Source organism: Sebastes umbrosus, chromosome 15 (assembly GCF_015220745.1).
Source record: "Sebastes umbrosus isolate fSebUmb1 chromosome 15, fSebUmb1.pri, whole genome shotgun sequence".
NCBI lineage: Eukaryota > Metazoa > Chordata > Actinopteri > Perciformes > Sebastidae > Sebastes > Sebastes umbrosus.
The window spans coordinates 27,129,950-27,147,234 of NC_051283.1; the positions used below are offsets into that span (position 1 = coordinate 27,129,950).

At 39.7% G+C, this 17,285-nt stretch overlaps 2 protein-coding genes and 3 long non-coding RNA genes across 7 annotated transcripts in view; all 5 read right to left on the reverse strand.

Moving 5' to 3' along the window:
• Positions 1–17,285, reverse strand: part of LOC119503730 (oocyte zinc finger protein XlCOF6-like) — a 353,206-nt gene that overhangs the window by 85,321 nt on the left and 250,600 nt on the right. The gene's annotated exons all lie outside the window — the stretch shown is intronic.
• LOC119503768 (oocyte zinc finger protein XlCOF6-like) overlaps positions 1–17,285 on the reverse strand; it is a 337,366-nt gene that overhangs the window by 69,452 nt on the left and 250,629 nt on the right. The gene's annotated exons all lie outside the window — the stretch shown is intronic.
• Positions 3,329–6,658, reverse strand: LOC119503873. Its single transcript, XR_005210397.1, has 3 exons — positions 6,441–6,658; positions 6,279–6,315; positions 3,329–3,354 (listed from the first exon to the last, which is right to left on the reverse strand). It is a non-coding gene; the product is annotated as an uncharacterized LOC119503873 (long non-coding RNA).
• On the reverse strand, positions 10,946–16,169 carry LOC119503862. The gene is made up of 4 exons (XR_005210385.1): positions 16,160–16,169; positions 11,553–11,591; positions 11,349–11,396; positions 10,946–11,211 (listed from the first exon to the last, which is right to left on the reverse strand). It is a non-coding gene; the product is annotated as an uncharacterized LOC119503862 (long non-coding RNA).
• Positions 12,739–15,761, reverse strand: LOC119503864. The gene is made up of 5 exons (XR_005210387.1): positions 15,663–15,761; positions 15,376–15,489; positions 14,684–14,734; positions 14,397–14,510; positions 12,739–12,794 (listed from the first exon to the last, which is right to left on the reverse strand). It is a non-coding gene; the product is annotated as an uncharacterized LOC119503864 (long non-coding RNA).

Consider the following 17,285-nt stretch of genomic DNA (forward strand, 5'->3'; position numbering starts at 1 on the left):
CAGTAACCTCCGAACATCAACATGAGAGGAACAACAAGATTCACTGTGTTTATTTATATATTATATATTTATTATATATATTATAATGTAATGTCCTGTCAGATATGAACTGAAATAACTCACTGTTTATCTATATATTATATATTTAATATATATATTATAATGTAACATCCTGTCAGATATGAACTGAAATAATTCACTGTGTTTATTTATATATTATATATTTATTATATATATTATAATGTAATGTCAGATATGAACTGAAATAACTCACTGTGTTTATTTATATATTATATATTTATTATATATATTTATATATACATATATATATTATAACTCACCGCTCAGATGGTGAATGTTGGATGAAACAGCTGCTCCAACACCTGCAGAGAGAACAAACCTGAGTGATCTGATCCAACATATCTGATCTCTGATATCTGATGATTATTGATAATTATTGATCCACAATAACGGTTCAAGTGGATGAAAAGTTGTAGCTGTTAAATTATTAGACATAAACTATATTGCTGGTTTATCAGGATGTGAATGTGATCACAAAGAGTGTGACTCCAGTTTAAGTTGCTATATTATTATATATTATATTATTATAATATAATATAGGATATTGTAATATATTTCAGTATATTATTATATATTATAATATAATATATTATATTATTAAATATCATATTATTATATATTCTGAGCTACAGTGCTGTTCACTGATCACCCTCAGCAGATGGCGCTGTGGCCTAACGTGACCTCCTGCAGTAACCTGAGAGCTGCAGGATGTGGATCAGACTCGATCAGGTTCATCCTGGTCTGAATACAACCCTGTTAATCTGGATTAAACCTGACACCAAACAGGAACAAACCACCTGTTCAGGAGGGAGAAGCCTGATCAGGGTAAACTCACCTGAACCTCCGGATGCCACCGCCACTGCCGCCGCCACCGCCATGGTGGTCTGCTGCACGCCAATAAGTCCTGTAAGAGGAGCGGGGGAGTATCAGATGTTCGCCATGAATCAAACTTGTGTTTCCATCAGATGAAGGAACAGAGTTTATTAAAAACCAGAAGGATCAGTGTCCTTAACAAAGACTCATTCACTACTAATCCTAATATCTATTCACTCTGACATGAAGATAAAATAACATTTATGTCTTTAAATATATTCAGATTTCTCATCCTGAAGTCAAATGAGTGAGTTGTTAGATCTGCCACAGAGCTTTATTTAGAGGTTAGATGTTGTTTGTGTTTAAGCAGGTTTATGTTGGAAGTTAAAGGTTAAAGGTCACAGTGTGTTTTAGCGTCTCACCCTCAAACTTATCCTGACTCTGGGAGTCATCATCATCTGGAAAGGAAAACACATTCAACATTTATTTCTCTAATTAAAGATGGTTTTAATATTTTATACAACAACGTTTATCCACCACTCTGTCGTTAAATCTTTTTCTTTTTCCTCCCTGAACAGCTTCACGTGTCTTTTGTTTATTATTTAACTGTTTATGATCAGCATTTAGAGTCAAATAGACCATAAAGCAGGGGATGCTTTTATTCTACCTTGTGATTGACAGGTCATTACCACGGCGTGGTCCGGTCTGGGAGATGTCCGTATTTTCATCCTACAACTTTAACCCTTTCACAGTGTTCAGTTCATCAAAGTTAATTATAACATTTATGGTCGCCTGAAAATGTCTTATTCAGCGTTCGGTTGTACTTAGCTCCGCCCTCTCGTGTCACTTCTGGTTGCTAAAAACCAAGATGGCAACGACCAAAAACAAAGTCAGTGGAAGGAACTTTCCTTTCAGCGTAAAGTTCCTTCCATACTTAACCTCGGTCTTCCCTCTCAACCCATTCTAGACCAGCGGGCATCCATCACCTCCACCCTGTCTACAGTTAGTCCTGATTCTTTCATCTCCCGTCCTTCTCTAGCTCTCACCAGTCTACGCAAACAGATCATTGACAGCAATTTCACAGATCCTGCCCTCCTTATCATCCTTCCCTTCATCAACCACATGCACCTCCACCATAGATTCCTTGAAGGACATGAAGGACACCAGCTTAGTCTCACAGGGTTCAGTTGTGACGTTCCACGTACCAACAGCCAGTCTGCGATGCCGGGGATCAGCACGTCTAGATCCCCACCTTTGCCTGCCGCCCGGCTCACACTGCACCTGACCCCAATGCCTATCACCGGGGGTGGTGGGCCCACAGGGTGGCGGCTCCATGTAGCTCTTTCCGGCTGTGCCCGGCCAGACCCCATGGGCCAAGGCTGGTGAGGTGGTTCAACATTTGGTCAGGATCCTCCTGGACGCCTCCCTTTGGAGGTTTTCCGGCCACGTCCAACTGGTAAGAAGCCCCGAGGTAGACCCAGAACACGCTGGAGAGATTATATATCTGGTCTGGTCTGGGAACGCCTTGGGGTCCCCCAGGAAGAGCTGGAAAACGTTGCTGGGGAGAGGGACATCTGGAATACCCTGCTAAACCTGCTGCCCCCGCGACCCGGATAAGAGGAAGATAATGGATGGATGGATGGATGGATGGATGGATGGTTCGTTTATGCTTTCTCACTCTTCAGAGACGTACTCTGTTCACAATTTCCCCGCTGCCAGCAGGAAATGGACGATTACATCGCCATTATCCTCAAACTGGATGCACCACGTCCCAGTGCCTCTTCTTTTTAGCACCACTTAGCAAAATCTAGGTAAGCACCTATCCACGCTCATTACAGCCTAGTCCATCATCGACACCCGCTTCCCACCTCGCTTCCGACTTTGCTTGCTCCGGCGGATTACCGACCAAAGCTTCCCCGAAATGCAGACAGCGAGCGGAAGAACTCCAAGTTAGTTATTAGTACTACTAATAGTAGTATTACTACGGTAGTGCAGAGTACCACAGTACGAGTGTAGGGAGGTGTATTAGTACTACTAATACAATGTTTAAACACGTTTTCATAGAATCACTTTGATTTGCCAACAATAGAAACAGATTTATACTCCATAAATACTTCAACAGTTTATATAAACTGTTAGGAAGCTGTCTTTTCAAAATAAAAGCAGGTTTCTCACAGACACACACATACAAACACACACACAAACACACACACACTCATACACTTACCTTCCTCCTCCTCGGACAGCTCTCCCTCCTCCGTGGCCTCCACCTCCACCTCCTCCTGCTCCTGCTCTGGAAAATTAAATTAAATTAAATAAATTAAAAATTAAATTAAATTAAATTAAATTAAATTAAATTAAATTAAATTAAATTAAATTAAATGTGTACTTTTACCCTCTACAGGAGCCATAGAAACAGTTGTTGCTAGAAAGACGACCATCGACACAATCAGCAGGTTGCTGTTGACAGAGCAGACCAGATTACCAATATAATAATACTGATCAATACTGATCTATATTGATCTATACTGATCAACACTGATCTATACCGATCTACACCGATCTATACCGATCAATACCGATCAATACTGATCAATACTGATCTATATTGATCTATACTGATCAACACTGATCTATACCGATCTACACCGATCTATACCGATCAATACTGATCAATGCTGCTCAATACTTATCTATACTGATCTATACCGATCAATACCGATCAATACCGATCAATAATGATCAATACTGATCAATACTGCTCAATACTTATCTATACTGATCTATACCGATCAATACCGATCAATAATGATCAATACTGATCAATATCGATCAATATTGACTGCCAGTGGCGGTCAGTCCCTTATACACCAAAAATACTACTAATCACTGATAGTCAATAATAAATATTACTTATAGTTGGTGGTGCAGAGTATCACAGTACTTTAGTATTACTACAGTAGTGCAGAGTATCACAGTACTTTAGTATTATTACGGTAGTGCAGAGTATCACAGTACTTTAGTATTACTACGGTAGTGCAGAGTATCACAGTACTTCAGTATTACTACGATAGTGCAGAGTATCACAGTATTTTAGTATTACTACGTTAGTGCAGAGTATCACAGTACTTTAGTATTACTACGGTGGTGCAGAGTATCACAGTACTTTAGTATTACTACGATAGTGCAGAGTATCACAGTACTTTAGTATTACTACGGTGGTGCAGAGTATCACAGTACTTTAGTATTACTACGATAGTGCAGAGTATCACAGTACTTTAGTATTACTACGGTGGTGCACAGTATCACAGTACTTTAGTATTACTACGGTGGTGCAGAGTATCACAGTACTTCAGTATTACTACGATAGTGCAGAGTATCACAGTACTTTAGTATTACTACGGTGGTGCACAGTATCACAGTACTTTAGTATCAGTACAGGAGTACTTTAGTATCACTACAGTAGTAGTATTACTACCGTAGTGTACTTAAGTATCACTACAGTAGTGGTATTACTACAGTAGTGTACTTTAGTATCACTACAGTAGTAGTTTTACTACAGTACAGTAGTACTTTAGTACTAAATACAGTGTCTGTGATAGTAATGCTTCACAGCCATGGAGACATAAACATGAATATAAAACATAGTATAATGTAGTAGTAATGCAGCAGCAGTAAGAGCAGTAGTATGAAGTACTAGTAGTAGTATAAGTAGTAGTATATAGTAGTACTCACGGAGGCAGCATGCTGCTGTCTGATAGTGTTTCTGTTGAAGTAAAGAGACGCAACTAAAGAGCTGCAGCTCCTCCTTTTAACACTCATATTTATACTCTCTGAGAGGGGAGGGGCTGCTCATACTACCACTGGAAATACTACAAACTCTACTGCAAAAACTACTGCCACTACTACTACTACTACTACTACTACTAAATCTACTGCTACCCCTAAAAGAGAAAAACTACTACTAAGTATGACTTGTACTGTGAGGTTGATTCTTGCGTCCAACATGTAGCTGATATCCTGAGCAGTGGATCCCAGCATGCACTGGGGGAGGAGCAGGGTTCACCTGGACAGGTCACCTGATCACATGTTTTATTAGCACGTTCATCACGTCTCTGAATTAATCCAGGAGGATCAGGTCCAAACTACAAAAAAACAATCAATCAATCAATAAAAATAAATAAATACAATTTAAGCACTAGGTTTTTTATATAAATCATATTTTTCTGTTGTTCTTTTTATTTTTCATGACTTAAAGGGTTTTACTATAAAAACAAACTCATTATGAAAAACACTAAAACTAAAATTTCACTTTATTTACCTAGATTTGTCTTAATAACATTTTCAAAATTATTTATAATACTCAATTCTGATTGGTCAATTACGGCGTTCTTCGGTCTGTTATTTCTGTATAACAGACCGTTGCTATGTTTATATTTACATGATTGTGCTGACATGTTTACGTTTACATGTTGATGTTGACAAGTTGATGTTGACATGTTTACATTTACATGTTTATGTTTACACGTTTGTGTTTACATGTTTGCGTTGACGTGTTTATGTTGGCATGTTTATTTAAATTTGTATGTTTATATGTTTATGTAGACATGTTTGTGTTGACATGTTGATGTTCAAATGTTTGCATTGACGTGTTTGTGTAGACATGTTGATGTTTACACGTTTGTGTTTACATGTTTGCGTTGACATTTTAATGTTTAAAGGGACTGTTTGTAAGATTCAGAAATGCTTGTTAAAAGCGACACCTGTGGCCGTTAAGTCAACGAAAGTCAGCATCGGGCTCACATTTGCTCGCTCTACATAGACATGAACGAGCATCGCTCAAAACAGTGAGGCGACACACATCAGCTAAAACCACAATATTACTCTATATTTCAGCTGCTTGGCAGTAATGTTAGCTGACCAGACGAAGGTCTCTCCATGAATCACTGCTGATCCTAGTGTTGGCTTTTCCTGCTTTAGCTTCCGTGGCTGAAGCAGGAAGAGAAACGTTATCGTCCCCGACCGGGTGCCGGTGTCTCCCTCCGGCCGCGGTCGGAGACGATAACGTTTCTCGCTGTGGAGCCCCGTCACTTCACAAGACACGGAGAACCTCTGTTGAGGTACTCCAGATATCCAGATGGTTGAGAACCGGAACCTAGTTTCTCATGATATAATGTGTTAGATCCTCAGCTGCTTGTTCGGGTTCAGATTCAGGAAACGATGGAGGTCTTTATGATTAAATAGGCTGAGCCAGGATGCTGACTGAATAATATTCAACCAAAACCACCGTCTTTCCTTAACCCAAACCCAGCGTAATATGTGAACCAGCAGAGTCTGAACCAGAGTGTAAAGTGAAAACCATCCGTTCAAAAAACCCCACTGACCTTCTGTGCTTTCATTTTGAAGTGAGCCTCCTGCTGTCTGTGGGAATCAGGGCAGAACATGAGTCTGCATCCATCTGCAGCAGGACATCCTGAAACCAGAACCCAGCTGAAGCTGAGCTGGTCTCTGGGATCAGGTCCAGAGAAGGAATTAAGGGCACTTACAGGTATAGTCTGGCCCAGCTCGGTTCTGAATGACTGCAGCTACCTGGACCTTTGATCCTGATGTCCAACTGTAACCAAGAGCTGTGGGACAGCAGAGCAACATGAAGCCAGAGACACTCCAGAGACTCAGAGGAAAACCTCCACCGACATCTAACCTGAAGATTATGTGTTCGTACTTCCCCCTGGAGTTATACTTATTAATAAACAACTGTTATATACCATTTAGTACGTCATTATAAGCTGCTTATATCTGATAAATAGGGCCGATACAGAAAAGTGTTGCCACGACAACAAACACCTCAATGAGTTTTAACAAGAGGCTCATCTGACTGATATCGTTTCAAAGATAAGATTCACACAAGTGACGGACCGCCTCATTACATCTAAATGTTACTCAAGTAAAAGTACGAAAGTATCAGCATCAAAATATACTGAAAGTCCTCATTCTGCAGAAAAATATGTATTATATAGTTATATTGTACTAAAGTTAGAGCTACTTTTAATGACTTTATATACTGCTGGTAGTTTAATCTACAATAATACATCATCATTTATTATTATATACTGCTGGTAGTTTAATATATAATAATATATCATTTATTATTATATACTGCTGGTAGTTTAATCTACAATAATACATAATTTATTATTATATACTGCTGGTAGTGTAATCTATAATAATACATAATATATTATATATACTGCTGGTAGTTTAATCTATAATAATACATCATTTATTATTATATACTGCTGGTAGTTTAATCTACAATAATACATCATTTATTATTATATACTGCTGGTAGTTTAATCTATAATAATACATCATTTATTATTATATACTGCTGGTAGTTTAATATATAATAATACATCATTTATTATCATATACTGCTGGTAGTTTAATATATAATAATACATCATTTATTATTATATACTGCTGGTAGTTTAATCTATAATAATACATCATTTATTATTATATACTGCTGGTAGTTTAATATATAATAATACATCATTTATTATTATATACTGCTGGTAGTTTAATCTATAATAATACATCATTTATTATTATATACTGTCTGTAGTTTAATATATAATAATACATCATTTATTATTATATACTGCTGGTAGTTTAATATATAATAATACATCATTTATTATTATATACTGCTGGTAGTTTAATATATAATAATACATCATTTATTATTATATACTGCTGGTAGTTTAATCTATAATAATACATCATTTATTATTATATACTGCTGGTAGTTTAATATATAATCAAAAGGAAATCTTCCTCCTGCTCTGCTCAGGTGTGTCTCAGGTAAATCTATTCTCACAGATATCGACCAATCAGCTGCTTCTCTGTGAAACACACCTGAACACACCTGAACACACCTGAACAAAGTCTCTGTGTGTGTGTGTGTGTGTGTGTGTGTGTGCGTGTGTGCGTGTGTGTGTGTGTGTGTGTGACTCAGTTAACCTCTGCTGACCTGAGGTCAGTTTTCATTCATGGTCTCAGAGAAACTTCATCTGTTGCGTATTAGGACTCAGTCTTCCAGACCAGCGACCTGCAGGTAACCTGACTCCTCCCCCTCCAGCACACCTGTAATCAGCTTCAGGTGATCTACCCGACCTGCTTCAGTCAACATCCACAGACCTGACAGTCCTTCACCTGACCGTCAACAACGGCTTCAACAACAGGTGGGGGAGATCATTTAAACAACAGCTAAACATGTTGTGGTGTCGTTAAACATGCTGTGGTGTCATTAAATACGATGTGGTGTCATCAAACATGATGCGGTGTCATTAAATACGATGTGGTGTCATCAAACATGATGCGGTGTCATTAAACACGGTGCGGTGTCATCAAACATGATGCGGTGTCATTAAACACGATGCGGTGTCATAAAACATGATGCGGTGTCATTAAACACGATGCGGTGTCATAAAACATGATGCGGTGTCATTAAACACGATGCGGTGTCATAAAACATGATGCGGTGTCATTAAACACGTTGCGGTGTCATAAAACATGATACGGTGTCATTAAACACGATGCGGTGTCATCAAACATGATGCGGTGTCATTAAACACGATGCGGTGTCATTAAGCAGGATGCGGTGTCATTAAGCAGGATGCGGTGTCATTAAACACGATGCGGTGTCATAAAACATGATACGGTGTCATTAAACACGATGCGGTGTCATCAAACATGATGCGGTGTCATTAAACACGATGCGGTGTCATTAAGCAGGATGCGGTGTCATTAAGCAGGATGCGGTGTCAGAAAACACGATGCGGTGTTGTTAAATACGATGCGGTGTCATAAAACATTATGCGGTGTCATTAAACACGATGCAGTGTCATTAAATATGATGCGGTGTCATAAAACATGATGCAGTGTCGTTAAACATGATGCAGTGTCGTTTAACACGATGCGGTGTCGTTAAACCTGATGCGGCGTCATAAAACACGATATGGAGTCATAAAACACGATGCGGCGTCATTAAACATGATGCAGCGTCATAAAACACGATGCGGCGTCATAAAACACGATACGGAGTCATAAAACACGATGCGGCGTTATTAAACATGATGCGGCGTCATAAAACACGATGCGGCGTCATTAAACACGATGCGATGTCGTTAAACATGATGCAGTGTCGTTAAACATGATGCGGAGTCATAAAACACGATACAGATTCATAAAACACGATACGGAGTCCTAAAACACACTGTGGTGTCATTAAACATGATGCAGGGTCGTAAAACACGATACGGAGTCATAAAACACGATGCGGCGTCATTAAACATGATGTGACACCGCATCATGTTTAATGACGCCACATAAAAAAAATGTATATAATGTAGTCTACAGTCAGATTCATCACTTTATTAAGGAAATGTCACTCTGGTAAAAGATGAATTAATGGACAACACTGAATTAATTTTTATTATATTATTGATACTTTTCCTGCTGTGACTTCTTTTTATAGATAAATGTGCACAGTCAGTGTATACATGCATCAATATCTCTACGTCCACTAGATGCCTCTTCTTTTCATTTATCTGTTGCCATGGTGAATCGTGGTCTCAATGCTCCAGTGATGACGGCTGTTTCTGTTCAGGTTCAACCTCCTCAGAGTGATTGATCTCTGATCAGTCCGAGTTCAGGATCTTGGTTAGTTAACAGGGTCCTGGTCTCAGGATGAGTCCACTCAGAGTTCGGGATCAGGGTTAGTTAACAGGGTCCTCGTCTCAGGATGAGTTCAGGATCAGAGTTAGTTAAAGCTGAGACCTGAGGCAGTAGTTTGGAGTGACTGCTGACCAGCCATCTCATGGTCTTAATGAACTTAATTAGAAACAGCTGCTCCCACAGACACACTCCTAAAGGACTACCAGCTCCACCATCAGAAAAGAAACCAAGGTATGGTTTATAATCACCTTTCATTATTAAAATGAACAGTCCTTCTGTGTTTTTTATTTTAAGTTGTTAAAAAATGTGGCTGAATTGAATTTGGACCAGTACACAGTGATGTTAAACATGATGGACTTGTTAAATTGTTAACTTGTAAAGCCTAACCCCAGGGTGTGAAACCAGCCTAACAAACACTCTATTGAGGAAGAAAAATCTGGACGAGCAACAGCTGAATGTAAAACAAAAGCATTTAGAAATGTGGTCCGACCAGCTCTTTGTGGTTTCCAGGAAAGGTAAGCTACTTTATTAAAACACATTACTGTTGGTTAGAGTCTAAGATCACAATATATAGGCCCGCCTACCAGCAAAGGTCAAACCACAGTGCTGAAACTATTAGGTAACAGAAACACAGCTTTAGTGCCCTCTTGGACACACCTCTGGTAGATGAAATATAGTAAAGTGATGCAGTAACATACAGGCTGCCCTCTATGCTAGAAAGCTTTCTATACGCTGGTGCCCCACCACATGAAGCTGGTAATAGGCTATAATCTGTGTATGATCACGGACCAATATCTAAAATCAGTGTACGATCACAGATCAATATCTATAATCAGTGTATGATCATAGATCAATGTCTATAATCAGGGTATGATCACGGATCAATATATATAACCAGTGTATGATCAGGGATCAATAACTATAATCAGTGTATGATCACAGATCAATATCTATAATCATTGTATGATCATGGATCAATATCTATAATCAGTTTATGATCACGGATCAATATCTATAATCAGTTTATGATCACGGATCAATAACTATAATCAGTGTATGATCACGGATCAACATCTATAATCAGTGTATGATCACGGATCAATACCTGTAATCAGTGTATGATCACAGATCAATACCTATAATCAGTGTATGATCACGGATCAATATATATAATCAGTGTATGATCACGGATCAATATATATAATCAGTGTATGATCACAGATCAATACCTATAATCAGTGTATGATCACAGATCAATAGCTCTGATTGGTTCATTAATGAATGAATGAATGAATGAATGAATGAATGAAAGTGTGTTTTGACAGTTTAAACTTTATTAGCAGCTGGTCTGCGTGAACACAGACACACAGACAGACAGACTGAAGGCAGACAGACACCCAGACACACAGTCTTGAAACCAAAGCCAGAGGTTGAAGTAGGACGGAGACGACCAATCAGGAACGAGCGGAGGAAACAAACAGGAAGCTGAAGGTTGAAGTTAAGTTGCAGTTTAGCTTGTTGTTGTTGCTGCTGATGTTGTTGTTGTCATAGCAACAGGATTCCACTGTGGGGTTGGCTCTGACGGGGAGAGAACACAAAGACACGTTAGTATATATATAATATATATAATATATATATACGTTATATACTGTATATATATAGTAGGTGTAGTAGGTTAGTAGGTGTATATATAAAGACACGGTGAGTGATGGTACCTGCAGTCAGTGAGCTTCCACAGTTCAGAGGATGAGAGTTTAATTATTCTGTCAAAAGAACAAGGTCCAGTTTAGTTCATAAAACAAGAAACAAAATGCAGAAAATCTCTCTTTCTGCTGTAAGATGGTGGCTGTGACACGGTGTGATGTCACAGTGGTGTGATGTCACAGTGGTGTGATGTCACGGCGGAGTGTGATCTTTACCAACTGTAGTTGTTTCAACAGTTGTTTCACCAGTTGTCCCTGCAACAAGAAACAACATGAACACTCATCAACAGGAACAGAGAACACTTGTTCTCCTCATAGAACCACAGTACAGGTTTACTCCTTCGCTGTGGCTCAATTCTGAGAATTACTTTTAAATGTTGACCCGTCCGGCTCTCACAATAACTGCTTTAGAGGCATGAATGACGTGTTGTGGGTGAGTAGGAGCTGTGATATCCCATCTAACATTCATTCATTCATTCATTATGTGTAACCTCTTATCATGTTCAGGGTCCCAGCCGACATTGGGTGAAGGCGTGTACACCCTGGACAGATCAGCAGACTATCACATGGCTGACACATAGAGACAGACAATCATTCACATCTACGGGACATTTAGAGTCAACAAAAAACCTGCATGTCTTTGGACTGTGGGAGGAAACTGGAGAACCCGGAGTAAACCCACACAGAAGGGCCACAAGCCAAACCTGCGACCCTCTTGCTGTGAGGCGACAGTGCTAACCACTCCTATCCCATCAAACAGTTTAGAGAAAGTTCAGACTGGTTCAAACAATGAACCAAAGTTACTGAGAAAAACTGTGTTTCTTTTTAGAACTTGTGAATTCTTGAATGTTGACCTCTGAACTCTTCATGTCAACCTCTACATTAACCCTTCATTCTTTGTGTTAGGTCCAGTCCTACTTACCATCTGCTGCCTTTTCATCGTCTGTTGTTTCTGTTGCATCATCTTTACCTGCAAGATGTTGGACATGTATCAATTATTGGTGATCATGTCTCCAGTTCTTTTTAGAACTTGTGAATTCTTAAATGTTGACCTCTGAACTCTTCATGTCAACCTCTACATTAACCCTTCATTCTTTGTGTTTGACGTCGTCCTAATTGTTGAATTCTTTCTACTTTTTCCATTTATTTTCTTAATGTTGACCTCTGACTTCTTCTACTTGAAGTCTGAATCTTTAAAACTTAATATTAAGGTTTATATAAAGGAGATGAACTCTTATTTCTTGATCGTGGTCTCTACGTTCTCCACATGGACGTCTGAAAAACTTCCTCTCGACCGTTTGACCTCTGAACTCATTCTCACGTCTGAATGTTTTATAAAGACAAGCGGAGCTGGTTTGCTGTCAGTCAGCAGCTCAGTTTTATCATCAGGGTCATTACCGGGATCATCGTCATTACTGGTATCATCCTCTTCATTGGTATCATCGTTAGCGCCGTCATCTGAGGATTAAAGATGTTGGACATGTATCAAATATTGGTGATCATGTCTCCAGTAAACGTCATCATGCTGAATCAGGAGTTATTGATCACATGGACGCGTGTCAACGAGACAATCACTGTGCTGCTGTCCTCTGCTGAGGTCCAGTCCTACTTACCATCTGCTGCAGCGTCTGATTCTTCCTCGTCATCATCAGACTCTTTAGACTTATCGTTCTCCTCGCTTTCTTCTTCTTTATCAGCAGAGTCGTTTTGGGCTGCATCGCTGGCTTCATCGTTAGCTTCATCTTTAGCTGCATTGGAGGATTAAAGATGTTGAACATGTATTAATTATTGGTTATCATGTCTCCAGTAAACATCATCTTGATGAATCAGGAGTTATTGTCAACGAGATAATCACAGTGCTGCTGTCCTCTGCTGAGGTTCAGTCCTACTCACCCTTTGCAGACTCATCGCTCTCATCGCTGCCGCTGTCATCAGCAGAGTCGTTTTCGGCTTCATCGTTAGCTACATTGCTAGCTTCATCGTTAGCTTCGTTGCTGGCTGCATTGGAGGATTAAAGATGTTGCACATGTATCAATTATTGGTTATCATGTTTCTCCAGTAAACGTCAACGTGATGAATCAGGAGTTATTGATCACATGGACGCGTGTCAACGAGATAATCACAGTGCTGCTGTCCTCTGCTGAGGTCCAGTCCTACTCACCCTCTGCAGACTCATCGCTCTCCTCGCTGTCATCAGCAGAGTCGTTTTGGGCTGCATCGCTGGCTTCATCGCCAGCTTCATCGTTAGCTGGTTTGTCAGCTGCATTGAAGGATTAAAGATGTTGGACATGTATTAATTATTGGTTATCATGTCTCCAGTAAACGTCATCATGATGAATCAGGAGTTATTGATCACATGGACGCGTGTCAACGAGCCAACCACCTTTCCGCCTATCCCATCAAACAGTTTAGAGAAAGTTCAGACTGGTTCAAACAATGATCCAAAGTTACTGAGAAAAACTGTGTTTCTTTTTAGAACTTGTGAATTGTTAAATGTTGACCTCTGAACTCTTCATGTCAACCTCTACATTAACCCTTCATTCTTTGTGTTTGACGTCGTCCTAACTGTTGAATTCTTTCTACTTTTTCCATTTAATTTCTTAATGTTGACCTCTGACTTCTTCTACTTGAAGTCTGAATCTTTAAAACTTAATATTAAGGTTAATATGAGGGAGATGAACTCATATTTCTTGATCGTGGTCTGTACGTTCCTCACATGGACGTCTGAAAAACTTCATCTCGACTTTTTGACCTCTGAACTCATTCTCACGTCTGAATGTTTTATAAAGACAAGCGGAGCTGGTTTGCTGTCAGTCAGCAGCTCAGTTTTACCATCAGGGTCATTACCGTTATCATCACTGCCATCATTTTCATCACTGTCCTTATCCTCGCCCTCATCATTTTCTGAGGATTAAAGATGTTGAACATGTATCAATTATTGGTTATAATGTCTCCAGTAAACATCATCATGATGAATCAGGAGTTATTGATCACATGGACGCACGTCAAACGAGACAATCACTGTTCTGCTGTCCTCTGCTGAGGTCCAGTCCTACTCACCCTTTGCTGCAGGTACTGCTGCCTCCTCTGTTTCGTCATTTTCAGACTCTACAGACTCTTCGTTCTCCACGTTGTCGCTGTCATCAGCAGAGTCGTTTTGGGCTTCATCGTTAGCTTCATCGCTAGCTGCATTGGAGGATTAAAGATGTTGGACATGTATCAATTATTGGTTATCATGTCTCCAGTAGACGTCATCATGATGAATCAGGAGTTATTGATCACATGGACGCGTATAAACGAGACAATCACTGTGCTGCTGTCCTCTGCTGAGGTCCAGTCCTACTCACCCGCTGCAGTTTCTGCTGCTGAGTCATCGGTCTCTTCAAAGGTGTCATCATCTGCAAGATGTTGGACATGTATCAATTATTGGTGATCATGTCTCCAGTTCTTTTTAGAACTTGTGAATTCTTAAATGTTGACCTCTGAACTCTTCATGTCAACCTCTACATTAACCCTTCATTCTTTGTGTTTGACGTCGTCCTAACTGTTGAATTCTTTCTGCTTTTTCCATTTAATTTCTTAATGTTGACCTCTGACTTCTTCTACTTGAAGTCTGAATCTTTAAAACTTAATATTAAGGTTAATATGAGGGAGATGAACTCATATTTCTTGATCGTGGTCTGTACGTTCCTCACATGGACGTCTGAAAAACTTCATCTCGACTTTTTGACCTCTGAACTCATTCTCACGTCTGAATGTTTTATAAAGACAAGCGGAGCTGGTTTGCTGTCAGTCAGCAGCTCAGTTTTACCATCAGGGTCATTACCGTTATCATCACTGCCATCATTTTCATCACTGTCCTTATCCTCGCCCTCATTATTTTCTGAGGATTAAAGATGTTGAACATGTATCAATTATTGGTTATAATGTCTCCAGTAAACATCATCATGATGAATCAGGAGTTATTGATCACATGGACGCACGTCAAACGAGACAATCACTGTTCTGCTGTCCTCTGCTGAGGTCCAGTCCTACTCACCCTTTGCTGCAGGTACTGCTGCCTCCTCTGTATCGTCATTTTCAGACTCTACAGACTCTTCGTTCTCCACGTTGTCGCTGTCATCAGCAGAGTCGTTTTGGGCTTCATCGTTAGCTTCATCGCTAGCTGCATTGGAGGATTAAAGATGTTGGACATGTATCAATTATTGGTTATCATGTCTCCAGTAGACGTCATCATGATGAATCAGGAGTTATTGATCACATGGACGCGTATAAACGAGACAATCACTGTGCTGCTGTCCTCTGCTGAGGTCCAGTCCTACTCACCCTCTGCAGTTTCTGCTGCTGAGTCATCGGTCTCTTCAAAGGTGTCATCATCTGCAAGATGTTGGACATGTATCAATTATTGGTGATCATGTCTCCAGTTCTTTTTAGAACTTGTGAATTCTTAAATGTTGACCTCTGAACTCTTCATGTCAACCTCTACATTAACCCTTCATTCTTTGTGTTTGACGTCGTCCTAACTGTTGAATTCTTTCTGCTTTTTCCATTTAATTTCTTAATGTTGACCTCTGACTTCCTTTAATTGAAGTCTGAATCTTTAAAACTTAATATTAAGGTTAATATAAGGGAGATGAACTCATATTTCTTGATCGTTGTCTCTACGTTCTCCACATGGACGTCTGAAAAACTTCATCTCGACTTTTTGACCTCTGAACTCATTCTCACGTCTCAATGTTTTATAAAGACAAGCGGAGCTGGTTTGCTGTCAGTCAGCAGCTCAGTTTTATCATCAGGGTCATTACCGTCATCACCGTCATCACCGTTATCATCACTGGTGTTTTCAGTTTTGTCATCATTTCCTGAGGATTAAAGATGTTGAACATATATCAATTATTGGTTATCATGTCTCCAGTAAACGTCATCATGATGAATAGGGAGTTATTGATCACATGGACGCATGTCAACGAGCCAATCACCGTGCTACTCTTATGGCTGTCAGGCTGCAGCGTAACATTCATGTCTGATTAACACGATGTGTTAGTAGTATCGGTAGCAGTACTAGCAGCAGTAGTACACTATCAGTAGTACCAAAAGTAGTACCATGAGTATGTTCTGTCCATGGGGTCGCTACAGGTGCAGCCACTTCAAACACGCCCTTTGGAAAAAAAAACTGAAAAGCGCGATGTGCGGCGCCTGAGAGGAGCGCTTGGCAGGCGCGCTGTACCAGAGGAGAACAATGTTTTTTACAGGTTAGTCGCGGCGCATCTCCGTGAGATCGGGGCGGTCTCTTCTGGCTCATTATTATTGTGATATTGTTGGACTTCATGATGTCGATGGACTCCATTCTGGATCTTTGACTTGAAAACGTTTCAGATTGATCTCAAAATCTGTGTGCTGGATTTTTCCAACTTCCACTTTATGCTCCTCTGGGAAGCAGCCGGGCAAAAAGTTTAATAAATATATAAGTAAATAGCTATAATAGTATGAATATTTATAATATTTTATGGTTCAACACAGGACATTTCAGTAGAGACATTAAATATGACAATTTTAAGAACAGATGTTTTATTGGCGTCCAGTAGTCACTTTCAGTCCAAAATGGCGGAAGCGTAGCTCTGATGCTGGAACGAACTATTGACTTTCACTTCTTATCAATATACGCTCTTTGACAGCGTGCCAATATACGCTTGTTAAATGGGTCCTTTCAAAATAAACTTCCGTTTTCACAGGAAGTTAGGTTTAGGCAACACAACCACTTAGTTAGGGTTAGGAAACGGTCGAGGTTGACGTTAACTTCACTGACTAATGACTCACGTGACTCGCGGGACTGTCAATGCTAACAAGTCACGTGATTAAAGACTGACGTGACAAAATCAAATTAGTTTTTGTTCCACGGGACATGAACGGCGGTCTCCTGGTTGAAAGTCTTGTGTTTGTTTGACCCAT